At 38.9% G+C, this 12,110-nt stretch overlaps 1 pseudogene; it reads right to left on the bottom strand.

Moving 5' to 3' along the window:
* Positions 1 to 10,079: 10,079 nt before the first annotated feature.
* Positions 10,080 to 10,454, bottom strand: LOC145978024 (DNA-directed RNA polymerases I, II, and III subunit RPABC5 pseudogene; annotated as a pseudogene).
* Between the last annotated feature and the right edge of the window lie 1,656 nt (positions 10,455 to 12,110).

A 12,110-nucleotide genomic window follows, 5' to 3' on the forward strand; every position in this document is an offset into this window, starting at 1 on the left:
ATAGGATATCATATGCAGTTTTACAGGTTAGGTGGTGTAAAATTATTTTCATAAACATACATGCACCAACGGAAGATAAAGATGATTTTTATACAGAGTTAAAAGAGGTCTTTGATAAATTTTCTCAGTATAATATGAAAATTCTGTTAGGTGACTGTAATGCACAGATTGGCAAAGAAGAGACATTTAAACCCACGATTGGTAAAGAAAGTCTTCATGAATTAAGTAATGATAATGGTATAAGATTGATTACTTTTGCAACCTCAAAGAATTTAATTGTGAAAAGTACCACTTTTAAACATAAAGATATCCATAAACATACCTGGTCTTCCCCAGATGGTAAAACTCATAATCAGATAGATCATATTCTTATTCATAAGAGAAGGCATACTAGTACAATTGACGTTCGTACACAAAGAGGTACTGACTGTGCCAGTGACCATTATTTAGTAATTGCTAAATTAAGAGAAAGACTCTCAGTGATAAATCATAAGCAACAAAATCTAAAAGTTATAAAATTTGATACAGGAAAGTTTACTGATGAAAGAATTAAGAAAGATTACCAAATTAAACTGTCAAATAGATTTGATGTTTTGCAGGATTTAAATGATGAAAATATAAATGAAACAGACGTAAATAAGAATTGGGAGCACATACGTAATGCAATAGAATCAGCAGATAAAGAAAGTATAGGATACCATAAACCGAGAAAAAGTAGGCCATGGTTTGATAATGAATGTCATAATCTAATAGAAATAAGAAATCAGGCTAGACTTAGGTGGTTAAATAACTCTGATGATATAAATCTAAACAATTATAATAGAATAAAGCGAGAAGTTAACCGCATGTTTAGAAGTAAAAAAAAAAAGATTACTTGAAAAGCAAAATTAACGAAATTGAAACAGCAAAAATAAAAATATCAGCGATTTATATAAAGGTGTAAATGAGTTTAGAAAGGGGTGGCAACCTAAAGTAAACTTGATAAAAGATAAAGACTGTGATTTTCTAGCTGACCCAAGCGATATTCTAAATAGATGGAAGAACTACTTTAATGACCTTTTAAATGTTCATGTAGGAGATAAATCAGAAGTAAATGAAGTACACACAGCAGAACTTAACTTGACTGAAGTTAAAAGGATAAAGAATAACAAAGCACCTGGCATTGATTTAATACGAGCTGACTTAATTAAATATGGTGGAAATTCATTAATATGTCAAATTCATAAATTAATTTGTTTAATATGGAATAAAGAAGAAATCCCTCAACAGTGGAAAGAATCCATAATTGTTCCTGTGTTTAAAAAAGGTGATAAAATGAACTGCAATAATTACCGTGGAATTTCTCTCCTCCCAACAAAATACAAAATATTGTCTAACATTCTTTTAGCAAGACTAACCCCATATGCGCATCAAATTTTTCACATCAGACAGACACTTGAAAAAAAGTGGGAATATAATCAAAATGTCCATCAGCTATTCATTGATTTCAAAAAAGCATATGATTCGGTCAAAAGAGATAAATTATATAATATATTAGTAGAATTTGGAATACCTAAGAAGCTTGTTAGTATGGTAAAAATATGCACCAGTGAAACAGAAAGTAAAATTCGTGTGGCTATTAATATGTCTGACAAATTTAAAATTAATGATGGGTTAAAACAAGGAGATGCATTATCTCCATTGCTCTTTAATTTTGCCTTACAATATGTTGTTAGGAAGGTAAAAGAAACTAAAGAAGGACTAAAATTAAATGGTGTGACTCAGTTGTTAGCATATGCAGATGATGTAGACTTACTGGGGGATGATGTGAATACAATTAAGAATAATACTAAAATATTTTTCAAAACTGCTAAAGAGATAGGTTTGGAAGTTAACAAAGAGAAAACTAAATATATGCTTACAGGCCGAAACCAAGTGTTAGGTAATAATCAAAATCTAATTATTGATAACAACTCGTTTGAACCAGTTTCCAAATTCAAATACTTAGGAGTAATATTAACAAATGAAAATTATATTAAAGAGGAAATAAAAAGTAGGCTTCATTCAGGAAATGTATGTTACTTCTCTCTTTATAAACTTTTGTCTTCTCGTTTAATATCTAAGAAACTAATAGTTAAAATATACAAAACAGTAATTTTGCCTGTAGTATTATATGGATGTGAAACTTGGTCCCTTACATTGAAAGAGGAACATAAATTGAGAGTATTTGAAAATAAGATCCTTAGGAAAATATTTGGACCTAAAAGGGATGAGGAGACAGGTGAGTGGAGAAGGTTACATAATTTAGAACTACATCATTTGTATTCATGTCCAGATATTATTAGAATAATTAAATCAAGACGACTTAGGTGGGCAGGCCATGTGGAACGAATGGGAGAGGAAAGAGGAGTTTACAGGATTCTTGTTGGGAAACCTGATGGTAAGAGACCTGTAGGAAGGCCAAGACGAAGATGGAGGGACAACGTTGAGATGGACCTAAGGGAAATCGGTAGGGATGGAAGAGTGTATATAGATCTTGCTCAAGATAGGGAAAGATGGAAGGCCTGTGTTGCTGCAGCCATGAACCTTCGGGTTTAAGAAGGCTAGAGAGTTAGTTAGTAGTCATTAGTTTTTTTAGAAAACAGATCCCGTTGTGGTACGAGGGTCACTATTTATATTTTGAGCCTAACAATGAAAAAACAGGAATTTGGCATTGAAAACTTCTTTATTGTTTTGTCAAAGCAGTTTTTCCAATCATCTTGAGACACCTCCATAATATGGTTTTTGAACGCATCAACGGCATCTTCCGCTGACGAAAATCGTTGTCCACGCAATTTGTTCTTGACATTCGGGAACAAGAAGAAGTCATTGGGTGCCAAATCAGGACTGTACAGCGGATAACCCATCAATTCGATTTTTTGACTGTTCATAAAGTCGGTTGTTAGACGAGATGTGCGACAGCTGGCATTGTCTCAATGAAGAATGATCGGACGGAGTTTGTTTGTTTTCCGTATTTGACCGAAGACCTCTGGCAAACAAATTGTTGTGTACCATTCAGAGTTGACCATTCTACGTTCCTCTAAAGGCACAGTTGCCACATGACTAGATTTCCCGAAAAAACAGGCGACCATTTGTTTCGATGTGCTTCGAGCGCGAACAACTTTTGTTGGATTAGGTTCATCTTGAAACACCCATACAGTTGACTGCTGTTTACGTTCTGGCTCATATGCATATATCCATGATTCGTCACCTGTTACAATCTTATATACATCTTTTGAAGGACCATGATTGTATTTATTGAGCATTTGTTTGCACCAATTGACGCGAGCGTCTTTTTGAGTTTTTGTCAAATTGTGTGGGATCCAACGAGCATGTAATATTTTATATATGCTGGTGGAACTAATGCCTATGGTTGCCTCAATCTCACAGTATGTCACATGACGATCTTGCAGTATTAGGTTTTGCACAGCACCAATGTTTTCTTGAACAACAACTGATTTTGGACGACCTTCGCGAATCTCGTCGGTGAGCGAATGGCGGCCACGATTAAATTCGTTATACCAGCGTTTTACAGTGGCAAAGGATGGGGCGTCATCGCCAAATGTGGAAGTAAGTCTTGTCTTGATAATCCACGTCGAAAATCGTAAAAAAATCATCGCACGAAAATGTTCACGAGTTAATTCCATTTTATTGTTGTCGCGCAATCTCCAAGGCAACATAAACAACACAAATCAAGCTATTGACAAAACATTTGAAGTACGTTATGGTCAATAATGCCAGACGATTCCGTGCAAACGTCAACGCGCCTAACTTCAATCAGTGTTGCCAAGGCTCAAAATATAAATAGTGACCCTCGTATCACTGCCAGAACATTCCACATGGTATAGGTGAATCCAGGGGTTTTGTAGGTATAGCAATGGAACGATATACCAAAGACTTGCGTTCTGGTCCAGAAAATCTATTATTTGCTTAAAACTTGTATGAAGTACATCTCCCAATTGTACTAAATTATAAGCTACCGTGGTTTTTGTTCCTTCTTGGGGAAAAAAAGTAATCAAATTATTAATATTAGGGAGGAAAAAAAATTAAAGATTTACTCCTGCATTGGAACAACCATGTAAACACAGGGCATTAGTCAGTGCATTGGAACAACCATGTAAACACAGGGCATTAGTCAGTGCATTGGAGCAACCATGTAAACACAGGGCATTAGTCAGTGCATTGGAGCAACCATGTACACACAGGGCATTAGTCATTGCATTGGAGCAACCATGTAAACACAGGGCATTAGTCCGCACATTTGAACAACCATGTAAACACAGGGCATTAGTCATTACATTGGAGCAACCATGTAAACACGGGGCATTAGTGCAAGATGACTATTTTTTCTTAAAACAATGACTGGACTAAAACCAGGCACATCCCTGTATGTGCTTAATTGGCTATATGTCTTTTGTCTACTGTTGTACAAAGAACTCATGAAAATACATACAACAAACCTCCATTGTTGTACAGGGCCTTAGTTTTGCAGCAGGTTATGAAGAACATTCCATGGTACCCTTGACCCTCTCTCTGTACCTGCTCGAGAAAGTGAAATATTTTGTATGGTTTATGAAGATTTTGTTGTTTATGAACCTTTATTAGTTTTCCACTTGCGGAAATGTGTTGTTGTGAAATAAAATACACCTGTTATCTTACTGGGAAGCAGAACTGCCTGAAGGCTTCGAGCAAGTGAATATATAATATAACACATCATTTCACAACAGCAGCTGTAATTTTACGCTGGTAGGTTAGAACTGCTAGGTTTGGGACTTTCGACATGATAGAAACTGCTTTTACTATCAAAAAGTACTCTGAAATGGCAGGTTTTTACTTAGGCAGGCGATACTTTAGATTCTACTGGAACCAATTTTGTATTACATAAAACATCTATTAGGTTGGTGCGAATGAAATGTCCGGCCCAGGTGCGTCATTGCCAAAGGCCAAAAAATTCAAAACTACAATACCTGGTTAATGAAAATAGTCGCCGTCTGCAGCCACAAACTTTTGTCTTCGCTCAGCCAACAATTGGATTCCATGGTGAAAGAAGTCTGGAGTCTGCAACGTAAAGATCTCCTCAACGGCATGTTCCACCGCCCGATCATCAGCGAAGATCTTCCCTGTCAGGAAGTGATCGAGATGCCGGAAGTGATGGTAGTCAATGGAAGAGAGGTCGGGAGAATATTCTGGATGAGGAAGGGTTTCTTATTGCAACTCATGGAGAGCCTGCACCGTCCTTTGTGCGACATGTGGGTGAGCGTTGTCGTGCAACACAAGGACACCATGTCTGTGGACCATTGCTGGATGCTTGTGGAGAAGTTTGTGGTGCATTTCATGGAGTTCAGCACTGTAAACAATTTGCATTGATGGTTTCACCTTGCCTGAGAAAGACATGATGGATCACACCCACCATAGACCACCATACCAGCAACAACACCTTCCATGGGTGGAGAGGTGGTTTCGGAAACCGCCCTGGATGTTGATCACGATCCAACCATTGTCCTGATCGTTTATGATTGTCATAGCAGATCCATTTTTCATCTGAAGTGACAATCCGATGCAGGAAACCATCCCAGTTATTCCTTACACTCAGAGAACTGCACACATCCAGGCGGCGAGTTTTGTTGACCGGTGTCAAATCATGTGGTACCCATGAGTCCAACTTTTTCACTTTACTGATCGCACAGAGCCGCCAAACGACAGTGGTATGGTCTATGCCTAACTCGTCTGCAATGGCACGAACACTTTTCCGAGGGTCCGCTTCCACGGCGTTCCTGAGGAGCTCATCTGAACATGATGTTGGTCGATGAACACTTGGTTCATTTTGTAATGCTGTCTCACCGGAACGAAATTTGACAAACCAGCGGCGAATAGTCCGTTCATTTACCATGCCTGGCACAAATGCACTGTTAGTGTTTTTGGCGGCTTGCTGAGCAGAATGTCCCAGTTTGAATTCGTAGAGACAAATCACTCACAATTGTGTGTTCTCCATGGTGCACTTTCAGATGACCCTGTTCAGCAACACACTGCCTCCTCACTGTCTGGGTGCTCCAGCCTGTATGCTGGACATATACAGAGTTTATGACGTTAGACCTGTGACCTCAGTCAATCCCTGTGTTGTGTTGTGGAGGTGAGTTTCCCACCAGACGTCAAAGCGGACATCTAATTCGCACCAACCCAATAAATCTGTTGAAAAAAAAAATTAACATAATCCTCGAGGGGTTACAGTGGGTTAATGAGCCAGCCCTATTCCATTAGATCCAATCCAAGACTATCCTGTGTTTATCCATTGCAAAACTACATGATTTTCCCCTCCACTCATCTCATGTTGAGAAAAAGATGGCTGCAGCACCTGTATCAGTGGTCAGTTTCATTCCTATCATATTTAGGTGACTCCCTAGCCAATCATGCTTCTTGTTTTCAGTTGTTTTGATATACTAATAGGACATGCTGTCCTGGTCTCACCATGGAGACCAGGATACAATTTTGATGTGCCTCCACTAGGAATGTAACTCGGAACCATTTCATTAGGGAGTAACATGTTAAGTATATAGTCCAATAGGCATGTGTGTTACTTTCCCCCTACTGCCAGAGTTCTGATAAACACAAAGCATGCACAAAGTAATGTAACCAAACAATACAAGAGAGACTTAGGAGAATAAAAATTGCTTAAATTTTAGTTTATCTGCATAGAAAATAGTGTGACATTAGTAAAATATCAAAGCTTCAACTTTTGAGGCATATTTTCACATCCCTTTTGCAGTGAAACACCCTTTTTTTTTTTCTTATTTCTCGCACATCTTGGAGATACATAGGCTACAATAATAATTTTCAAGTACGTGCTTTGGAGCTGGGAACACTTTCGTATAGCAGAGATGGATTTCTTACTTTTTACAGAAGAAAGTACTTACGCAAATCATTTTCTTTAGCATTGTTGAAGTTCGAGAATGTAGTTTTGATCCATTTTAATGCGAATTCATGTGTTTTTCTGCGAAAATCTCTCTCCGACATGCTATTGCTGCTGCCAACATTTGCTTTCTGCACAAGAGCACAATGTTCCGTGTGTTAGATGACGTAAACTCCATAGTCAGTGTTTCAAACTCGCAGTGTTTTCGCTAGAACATGATGTGTCGAGGATGCATCATGAAGTCGTTGCCGGGTGTGGAAGATGCCGTGGAATTTGTAATTTGAAAAAAGTGGAATGCAGAAAATGTGGAACTGCAATCAAACTGCACAATGGACAGTGGGAAGTGGATGTACATCTGTACAAAGAGAGTCCAGGGATGTGGAAAGTTAAAATTCAAAAGAATTCTGTGTATTTTCTTTCATTGAGAAAAACCGATGTTGTCCATATATGCTAAATTGAACGAAATGAGTGCTAATGGAACCTAACAGGCCTAACCTAACCTCGTAGGCATACCTCGTCCCCGTGATGGTTCATGGGGATATCGTGAATTTTGGGGGCTAACGTCAATGGTTAGCGAGGTATTAGCATAATTTTAAATCCGGGCATGGAAGTAGGTATTTTTCGGTGAACAAGGTTGCAACACTGCATGCACTCCAAATCGACAAAACACTGGCACAACGTGCGATGAACAGGTACACTATCGCCATCTTGTGTGTGGAAATAAGGAAGAACAGTAAGTACTCGTTAATGTAAGAAATAGACATTATTTTCGTTAGAAATTCATTATTTCACATAAAGAAATGTTCTGCAATGCAGAATAGTACGTTAGCAATGTAAAAGCGTGTGAAATAGGTGTCTCACCTATACGAAAGTAGTACCGAACATTGTACAGTGGTACGGATCCCACTTAAAACTGTATGTCCAGTATCTGTGCGCAGCTGCATCCCTTGCACTTAAACTTTATGAAGGGCGATAAGCATTTGGTAAAAATCTGATATTCCCCGGGCACCTATAACTTCTTCGTTTTGTCAATTTTTGGCATTTGTACTTACCTATCTGCTTCGCGGAACATTCTTTAACGTGTATTCACGTTTTTTGATCAAAGTAATTGCAATTTCTTTTTAAAAAAATGTTTTTATAACTGAAGAACATAAGTTTCCGCAAATGGTTTGTGGGGCTATGCGTCAATGGTTGAATTTCCGCTATGAAACATCCCCACATCACACAAAACACCTTCCAGATGTTAGACAATGCTACAGGAACTTATTACCATAAGTAGTTTCTTCTGTAAAAATGAAGAAATCTGTCCGGGGAATATCAGATTAGTACCAAGCATTTTATGCACGTAAAACAATTATACTTGTGACAATTAGAGAAAAATTTTCAATTATACAGTCATTCACCTAAATGCTACAGTAAATTTGGTAAATATGCGATAACGCCTGGACACCTTTCACTCATTTATTTCCTTAATTTCACCACTGGTACTTACCTATTTTGCCTTGCGAAACATTCTTTAAGGTAAAGTTATGCGTTTTTCCATAAAATACTGTCAACTTTTCATATTACGATTGATTATTTGTCTTACTTGTTCCGCTTCTGTAATAGACAATATGGCGTGCACTCGTAATGGATCATCACGTGTCATGACGCGCCAGCTTGTGTTTTGTCGATTTTCAGTGCGCAAGCAGTGTTTCAAACCTTCATGACGGAAAATTACGTACTACTTTGATTTTTTTTCATGTTTACCTCCACAAACCATGCACGCTAGCCCCAAAAACCATCCACAGGTAGCCCCACAAACCTTTCACACAAGGTTAGGTTAGGTTCCATTAGCACTCACTACACCCCTAAATTCATCGAAAAAAAAAAGCGGGGCGAACATAGCCTACATAAAAATAGAAATTTTCGTAAAAAGAAGGCACGCTTGGAAACACTGCAGAGATCGCGTGACTTTCAATGCTCTCGCCATCTGCACGCACACAATGGAAACAACGGCATAATGTGGCAGGCAAAGCCATTTTCTTACGTAAAAAGTGGTTAATTCTTGTTCGGCAGCATTAAACTACGAAGTTTTTACTTTCCGTGAAAGAAAATACCTCCCAAGAACGTCCAGAATGCTAAAGAAACTCATTTCAGTAAGTACTTTCGGTAAATTTCTCGTATCGGACAAACGGATTTCTTCAAATTTACAGGAGAAATTACTTACCGAATGCAGTTTCTTTAGACTTGTGGAAGTTCGGGGAAGTGTTTTCTCGCATCGTTCATTGAATTTTGCCGGTAAATCATCTATTTTTCGATATAAATGTCTGACCGATACACGAAAGCTCTTGCATCCATTTACTTCCAGGTGGATGTAGCCTGTGTCTGATGACGTAATCCCGGTCAGTGTTTCCAAACACGTGTTTATGTAACTGAAGAAGGTACATTTCCGCAAATGGTTTGTGGGGCTATGTGTCAATGGTTCGTGGGGCTATGTGTCAATGGTTCGTGGGGCTATGCGAGAATGGTGTTTGGGGCTACGCATATTTTTTTCGAAACCAATTTTTCACTATTGTAACCTATAGTGACCCTACCTAACCTAACCTTACCGGAAATGGTTCGTGGGGCTATGTATGAATGGTTCGTGGGGCTATGCGTCAATGGTTTGTGGGGCTACGTAGGTATTTTTGGGTGCAGTGGGGTGGAAAGACTGCATGCCGACTACGGTAGTGAAACTGTGACTGCCATTTTGCGTGTTACCGAAGGCAAAAAGAAACGAAGAAAACTTACTCGATATGTCACAAATAGAGCTTATTTCCGTGAAATAAGCGAAATGCCACCTTCAGCAATGTTTCTCAATGCAGAATACGTAAGTACGAATATTCAAATTAAATGAACTAGCAAATTTCAGCCGTTTGTCCGATACGAGAAATTTACCAAAAGTATCTCCAACGTTCACAGGAGTAACATGCACATGCCCCTAGAATATTGTAATTTCTAAGAATTATGTACACGTCGGGCTGACCCCCCGACTATTCCATCACTGGTTGCAGATCTCCACGCTTAGAGGTGACGAAAGAAAGTGTGGGATGGAGACCGGCAGTCGGTAGGTATGCCCAGGCCCTTCATGGGCTGTTGCGCAAAGGATAAAATGTACACGTCTAGTTGGGCATTAAATACATGTATTTAAATTATGTTGAGTAGAATATACAGTTACATTTTTTGAATAGTTGTAGAAAATGGTGTGTAATAGTACGCATGTCTGCTCAACAAGCAACAACAGAGTGCAACATAATGTGGTGTATCGCAAGAAGCATATTTCTGTTCCGGTTTTCACTTTTCTAGAGGAGCGTAATTCAGCAGTTTCTCAATAAGATCGACGTGACCGAGAAGCATTCTTCTACAGCAGTATCTCTTCAAGCCAAGAGCATCCAATGCATCGCCTTCTGTGTATTCTGCCTGCAGTAGTCCTAGATAGGCTTCCCACTTGTTTCCAATCACTTTTCCACATGTAAAACAACGAATCGGTATTATCATGGCTAAGTAATCAATGGGTGCGTTCCGAAAGTCTTAACGAAACGAACGCATTCAACGAAAATAACTGGGCTCGTGAATCTGGTGAAACCAGTTATTTTACGGACTTATGGGACACTCTAGGCGAAAGCGCAGGCGCAGCGTTTTGTTTAGGCAAAGTTTCCGCATGGCGTCAGCGGAAGGAATGTCCTTATGGCAAAAATAAACTCTATTATGGCCACTGTTACTAATTTTAATCACATTCTAAGAACGGTCAAGGCATACTTATCTTGTGCATGTTGCTTCATATCGCTATCTGTTAAAATTATAATACATTTTCCGAACTAGTGCAGTTTGAATCCATCAGCACGCGCTTTGTATGCAAGGAGCAGACGATTTTCACGGAACAAACCAGCATCCTGGCCCGTGCGTTTGGTGAATCTCGTTCTTGCACGAAACGCACGGAATGCGACTTTTGGGACAGCATAATGAAACTCACGAAACGCACGGAAGCACTTATGGAACGGCCAGTTACCATAACTCGTTTAACGCGTTAAACTCGTGCGACTTTCGGAACGGGCCCACTGTCACACCAAAGCCTAATACTCAGGAATTGCTGCTGTAATTTCTGTGCAACTCCTTTATTGAAGTTCGTATTGCTATTTGTGTGGTACGATGTGGTGTATGCAGAGTGCGACGATATGAAATTTTCGGACAATTTTCATTTGTTCGCATACGCAATAGGAATTTAATGCGCACCGCATACGCAATGCAGTTCTAAGTTCTGATTGGCTTTCAACTTTGTTCCCTCCTCGTTGCAAACGCTTGAAGAAGAAAACCAATCATTTACGTCCGTTTGTGTTTGGTCAACCAATTGGCCTTCTTCACTTTCCACAGCACTCCTAGCAGCTCAGAGCTCTGATTCGTTGTCGCTTTTATGTTTATTTAAGCTTATTAAAAATGAGGGACAATCTCATTGGAGGTTATTTTTCATCATGGCTGGATCACAGTATCGATTAGGAATCGATTGTTATTCAGGTCAAAATTTCGAGGATTAATGTAAAATGAAATAGGTTGGGTCCGTAACTGTGGTCCGAAAGGTCCAAGTGATATGGTGTTTAATTTCTTTGTCTAGAATATACAGTATAATCATCGGCAAAAGTAACAGTGGGCAGATAGTCCATCGCTTTTTCATTCACTTTTCTTCATCCTGTGTGTTTTTATAGATTATAATTAAACGTACTTGTGCAGGAAATTCCAACCCTACAAAAAACCGAATGAGTGCACACGATGCTGGAAAAATTTGGCGTAATTTGTCGGGGGTTTGCGAGTTACCGTGCCACTCCCGATTTCGGCAAATTCCTTTTTTTAAAAAAAAAATTCCAGAAATTCACTGGAAATAGTGTGTGGGCATCAAGATTTTCACAGTGTCGGAAAATTTCGAACAATTTTCGTCCTGATATCTTCTCACCTTCGCAGGGAAATAGCAAATATACTCGTCCCGAGCGCCGGAATTTTAAGATGTTCCTCTCCTTACCCCCGCCCCCCAGGTTCAAAATATTTCCGTCCCGTATATTGTACAAGGATGGATAAATTGTTTCATCATGCTAGTAAAATATATCCATTTTTATGATATCATTGCATCACTACATTCTAGCCAGTAGCGACTAGACGTAAAATATTATATATG

The sequence above is a fragment of the Lepisma saccharinum genome, chromosome 24 (assembly GCF_977018435.1).
Source record: "Lepisma saccharinum chromosome 24, izLepSacc3.1, whole genome shotgun sequence".
Classification (NCBI taxonomy): domain Eukaryota; kingdom Metazoa; phylum Arthropoda; class Insecta; order Zygentoma; family Lepismatidae; genus Lepisma; species Lepisma saccharinum.